Source organism: Emys orbicularis, chromosome 4, assembly GCF_028017835.1.
Source record: "Emys orbicularis isolate rEmyOrb1 chromosome 4, rEmyOrb1.hap1, whole genome shotgun sequence".
Lineage (NCBI taxonomy): Eukaryota > Metazoa > Chordata > Testudines > Emydidae > Emys > Emys orbicularis.
This window is the reverse complement of record NC_088686.1, coordinates 96,164,607-96,171,187: the sequence shown is the minus strand read 5'-3', so window position 1 is coordinate 96,171,187 and position 6,581 is coordinate 96,164,607.

Genomic DNA, 6,581 nt, shown 5'->3' with positions numbered 1-6,581 from the left:
GGATTATTTCAGTTAGCTGTTCTATCATTATGTTACCTTACAGCATTGTAATGGACTCTTCTGTGTGATATATTATTTTACTGATTATATGCTATTCAGTTATACTGCCAAGTTAGAAATTTACAGTATATATTCTCTACTCGGTTTTTTGTACTTTATTTATCCAATACTGAATATTTCAAATACAAAAAATAATCGTTTTGGGGTATTAATCTTTATACGATAACTTGAATATTAATATGTGTTTGGTTTACCATAATAGCAGTGAGAAAAAGAGAAAGTGACATCTTATCTTGCTTATGTTTCAGGATGAGTGTTGATGTCGATCACCTGGTTACAGCTTTACAAAATTGACGAGGTATATTACTGAAGACAAAAGGCATGGATATTGCCTTCCTCAGAAATATCAGGAATTTAACACTGCTGGAGGCAGGATACTAGTCCAGTGACCCAGCATGGTAAAATCCTATGTTCTTATGACAGAAAGCACAATAATTCTAAGATACCATGCAGGTCCCCAAAATACACTAAAATACATACTAAGAACAAGAACACTTTTCCCCAGTCTCTCTCTGATGTACAATATTATGCAATACCTGAGCTTATCACCTCCTGCCATCCTAGCCTGTCTTGCTCCCCAGCATGACCCATTTCCCACTAACTGGTTCATGGGCCTAGGAACAACAGACAGCAATGTAAGGATTTCAGGGTGCAGGTAGATGGGGGTTCCCATTAGAAGGAAGACAGCACCCATTTTCCACACAGTGATCACCCTAAAGCCTAGGAATGTGGTTAATTCCTAGATAGCTTACAATAGCAGGTTTTTCTTGTCCTGAAAAGCCAGTCCTCTTGGATCTAATATCTGACAGGGCTTTTTATATTGATTTCAGTCTTGCATTCCATCTGCACTCAAAATATATCTTTCATATTATGCTCCACACTATGTTATCCATAAGGGGAGGAAGAAGAAAATAAATCTATGACTACTTTGTTCTAGCTCAGGGGTTCTCAACCTGGGGGTCGGGACCCCTCAGGGGGTCGCGAGGTTATTACATGAGGGGTCGCAAGCTGTCAACCTCCACCCCAAACCTCGCTTTGCCTCCAGCATTTATAATGGTGTTAAATATATAAAAAAGTGTTTTTAAATTTATAAGGGGGGGGGTCGCACTCAGACTTGCTATGTGAAAGGGGACACCAGTAAAAAAGTTTGAGAGCCACTGTTCTAGCTGCTTTGAATCATTAGATTTGTAGTGGTAGAGCACAGAACAGATGTAATCTATACACAATAGATCATGTGTCCAAAAATCATTTAAAAATAACATGATGTAGTGAATGGGACAATGGAAAAGAGGATATCGGGGAACTAAGAATATTACCCTGACTGCAGTTTAGATGACAATGATTCATGGGTGCCTGGCTACTCAAGCTGCTATTGCCTCAGAAAAATAGAAATGAGTTTCATCAAAAGGAAGAACGGGATTTACTATAGGCATTGTTGACCATGCAGCTGTACCACAGACCGCAGGCGTTATGACTTGAGATTTTGTTTTGGTAAAAACAAAAATATACTTCAGGAGCTGCACTTAAACTGCTTGGATAAAGAATGCACTTCTCTCTGACCCTTTCATCATGCCACATACATGACTGACTACAATGGTGGGAGACTTAAGAAAAAGCTCATCATAGATAAGGCCAGTTTGATAATTATATTGCAGCAGAGGAAGGATGGTCTTGTAATTAAAGCATAGGACCGAGTCAGGAGACCTGAATGTTATTCCTAACTCTGCCACAGACTTCCTGTTTGATCTTGGTCAAGTCACATTTTCAAAAGTGGATCTCTACTGTTGAGTGCCTGCCTTTTTGGGTGCCCAACTTCAGTCTCCTAATATCTGCACACCTGCAGTTGCATTAGAAGTCAATGGGAGTTGTGGCTGCTCAGCATCTGAAAGTCAGGCCATAGTTGTCTAAAGCCAGGCACCCAAAATTGGAGGCCATTAACTGAAGATTTTGGCGAGGATCTCTGCCTGTGTCCTCATCTGTAAAATGGGGACAATATCTACCTCAGGTAACTGCAAGGCTCAGTTAATGTAGAACATAGAGCTTCTCACATAAAAGAGTCTATATAAATACAAAGTATTATAGGGATTTTTTTCTTAATAAATTATTTGATGAAGTTCATGTTTTGACTTTTTGTGTTTGATTGGGTTTTTTGTATTGCCGGGGCCATAATAGATTTTATTGTCCTTTAGAGGCATGTAGCATTTTTGGAGGGATAATGTCCTGGTGCACCTGAGAGGATAAACAGTCAATTGAAAACAGTATTCAAAAGGAATGTCATTTCACGAGCAAAAACAGAGGCAAGAATGGTAGGAGATTGAAAGCCAATAGATTGTAGAATAGCTACAATAAGTGCATAGAACTGCTGACTGTGAATCCAAGAAGAGCATAAGAAAGGAAGCAAGAAGGAAACATGATTATCTGGAATTGTATGACTTCTTGTAGGAAATAACTGATTTTTTTTTTACCCTGGTGCATGTCCACTAGATGGCGGTATGAACCAATATTTACAGCAGCTCACAGAGGGACTTTAAGGCAATTAATACATCAAAACCAATCCCATCATCATTTCACCCTGGGACTAACAAAGTGAACAAACTATTCAACCTAGTTTTGGGATAGGAGACTATCTGAACTCTGGGATGGACGCAAACAGCATATTAACACCACCTTGTTTCCGGTCATCCCTTAGATTTAAGCTGCACCATCTGTCTGGTCAGCACCAACTGTGCCAAAACAAATTCTGCTGTATTGTCTAGTCAGGTTTCAGTGATCCATGCAATGGCAAGAGTTTCATCCTTCATAAAATATGAAGTTGAACTTTAGTAACCAGGAACTTGTATTAATCAGTATGAGCCAAAGGTTAGGATTTTTATCCCCCAAGAAATGATTACAGGTGAAACCAATGGAATCAAGATTAAGCATAATTCAGGTTTACGCTTTACACAGTCCTTCCTGTCACAACCATTACCACAAAATTCAAGGGACCTAGGTCCTAACAACCAAATCCTCCAGGTTTCCATATGCCTGGACATATGGTCCAGTAGTTGAGACACTAGCCTGCAACTTGGAAGAAAACTCCTTGCTTCACCAGTCTTCCTGTGTGACCTTGGACAATACAGTTAGGCCCACATTGTTAACGATATTTAGGCATTGTTCTGCTCAGTGTTGCAAAGCCAAAGTGATTTGGATGGCTAACTCCCATTTTCAAAAGTGACTTAAGCCCTCAGGAGTCCCACTGACTCAGTGAGGATTAGGCTACTTCTCCTTAGTGTATGTTCAACAGGCCTCAAGTGGCATGTGACCAGGATTCATCACCGAATTGGGTTCGCCTGTGGGATCATTAACTTCCCTGGTTTGGGCCGAATACTGATAAGGAGTGCAATGTAAATGCTGATCCATGCCCCCCATTAGGTTACTAAGTGCCTTGCAATGATGAGCAGAGCAATACCTAAACACGTTTACAAATCTGGACCTTAGTTTCTCTGGGCCTTAGTTCCCCATTTAAAGACTAGATATGAGTACTTTTCAGAGGTGTGCTAAGGATAAAGACATAAATTTAAAGAAGCATTATGGGCACAGGTGCCAACTTTTCAAAGGATTAGGTTACTCTGTCAACCTTCCTTCCCTCAAAGGCCTGAGCGCTCCTACGAGACTATGAAAGTTACAACTTTATTAAACATAGCAGTACACATTGCTGTAGAGCAATGACTTCTATGGAGTCTATGTTGTTCACTAAAAGGCAAACTTGGCCCAGTATATGTACACATTATCAATTACAAATATCAAGCAACTACATAAGGGAAATGGGGGATATTTAATAAAATATCTGTCACTGGGTTCAGGATGCAATCCAGCCCAGAGAGGGGTTGTGTCACCACTTGTCCTGCAACCCTGGGTACCTTACAATGCTTTGCTACTGTAGCTCCCAGCCTGGGATGCTCACAACCAGCCTGCAAGTCACATGCTGAAATGTCTGTGTACTAGATACAGCCCCTCTGGTTCAGCCACTCTAACCCCAGCAGCCTCTCTACAGCATCACAGCCTCACTCTGGCTTCCAACCAGCAAGGTGACCCCAACATATGTCCCATTCCAAGTTCCCCCAAAATGGTGTGCTCCACAGTGTCCAACCCTCTCTAGGACAGCTCAGAGAAATAATAAGGTTCATTTGTTCCTCTGAAGACACAAAAGCATATCACAGCTTATTAACTCAGCTGGGGTGAATACACCCTTCCATTTAAACTCCAGCATTGAGAGTTGGTTTATAGTCCAAATAAAACAAGTTTATTAAGAGGACATAATGATAGGTAAATGATACCAAGTAAAAGGAATAAAGTTAGAAAGGGTTACATGCAAATAAAAGTGAAAACATATCTAAAAGACTAAAACTTAATCTAGCAAAATACAGTCTTTGTTCAAGATGGTTTCTTACCTATATTCAGTTTTCAGGAACTTCAAACACCCCCACCTTGGTTGAAAGACCAATCTTTCTCAGCTAACAAGAGCTCTGTTCCCTTATGTCTGTGTAGTGAGGGCTTGTATATTCCAAAGGTCAATGACTTTGTTTCAAGAGCCAGGATGTGGGTGTCCTATCACCCTGTATGTAAATGAGGCTTCCATTGTTCTATTTCCACCATTGTTAATTTACATAGAAGACAGGTAAAGAGCTACCTTCTCTCCTATCTGGGAGCGTGAAGAGGTAAGCGCCCCACGCTAGCCCAGCAAGACCTGGATTAGGCCAGGTGGGCCCAATCTACTAATTAGGCTGCAAGCAGGGAGCTTTAGGCTGGAGGCAACTAATTAGAAACAGGATCACCTGTGCAAAGCCAAGTAGCTGGCTGTAGTAGGGGCAGCTGGGGAAGGCTTCAGGAAAACAGGCAGCAGTCACTCCCTGGGAAAAGGGAGGTGGGTTGTGGTGAGAGAGAGAGAGAGAGAGAGAGAAAGAAAGAAAGAAAGAAAGAAAACAAACCAAGCATGTTAGGAAGCAGTCCAGGGAAGAAGTAGTGAGCAGAGAGGAAAGCCCACAACTGCTGAATTGAGGGTCCCTGGACTGGAACCCAGAGTAGAGGGTGGGCCTGGGCTCCCCTACCAGCCACTGGGGAGTGGCAAGGGTGTTGTAGCTGCCAGCCAGCAGGTCTGGAAAGACTGGATTTCCCTGGAAGGGCAGGATTTTAGTGACCTGGCCAGTGGGCCAAGCCACAGAGAGGAAGCTGCAGACCCAGGAGTGAGCAGGGGAAGACAAAAGGGGCGAGACCTTCCTGGAGAGAATGCAAGCTGGCAGAGCTAATCCCCAGAACAGTCAGCAGGAGGTGCTGCTCATGGTGAGTGGACCCTGTGATAGGGAGGGAATGTGTTTCTCCCTGTTTGGCCACAGACCTTAAAGCATACCTGCACTGTGTCCATATTTCCTTATGGTGTTAATCACCAGTGTGTCATTGGCTTTCAAAAAAAGAGATCTCATTATACACACTTCTATAATGCAGTAATATTGCATACAATCAGTTGATTCAACTGCTTATCACTTGAAGTTCAGGTCCTTCAGCTGCCCCCCCGTCTTTATAGATCAGTAAACCTTTACAATGTATTCTTTGAAAAGTAAGTCAGACCAAGTTTCTCTCTCATGCTTTTGTCTCCTCCCCCACTTGTTGGGTTGAATTGTTTACCTAATATGTAAAAATGGACTTTCATTGTTGTTGCCTGAAGACTGGGTGGTCAGAGACTCAAATACACATCACCTTGTCTAAGACAGAGTGTGCTTATGCCTTGCTTACCAAATGCATTTTAAAAATATAATTCTAGCACATTCGTAAGTTGTTGGTTTTTTTGTACACCCCCGGTGCATATATCATGCAAGAATATTAATGGTTAGCAAGTTATTGATACAGATACATATTACAATGATACAGATTATAACCATAGTAAATTGAGGTACACTGAACCTCTCAGACCAGCTGAAACTCATTACCTGATAACAGTGAGCCTCTGGCATTTGGATGCTCTTGGGGTCACACCTCTGTCCCTTGCAGGAAGGTTAGCCACTGGCTGACATGAAGGCAGCGGATCAGAGCCCTCTTTCCTGCAGGGGCAGCTGCCACCATATTTTCTTTCCCCTTCATGTGGAAGAAGCCTGGTTTGTCACCTTTGTCTGTTTACAATCTTCAGGACATAATGTCAAAGTATCCATAATTTCACCTACCAAGCTGTTAGAAACATTTCTTAGTGACATGAATGACCAGTGTGGTGGTAGATTTTTAAATGATATATTACGTCACCCTTTAAATAAATATCATGACACCAATGTGTGAGGTGTAAAGAGCATGCCAGGCCTGACAAGAGTTGCTGGATATGGAGCAGTGAATCACAAATGGGCCTCTGCCACAATCTCCCACTGAAATGAAGCATGGTTAATAATCTCACTTGGAAATATATGCACGTTTGTAGAACTGTGGGCATGCGCTTGCCTGCAATGCGTGTGCGCATAAACTGCACATGCTATTCCTACAGTTTGAATACAATTGAATTA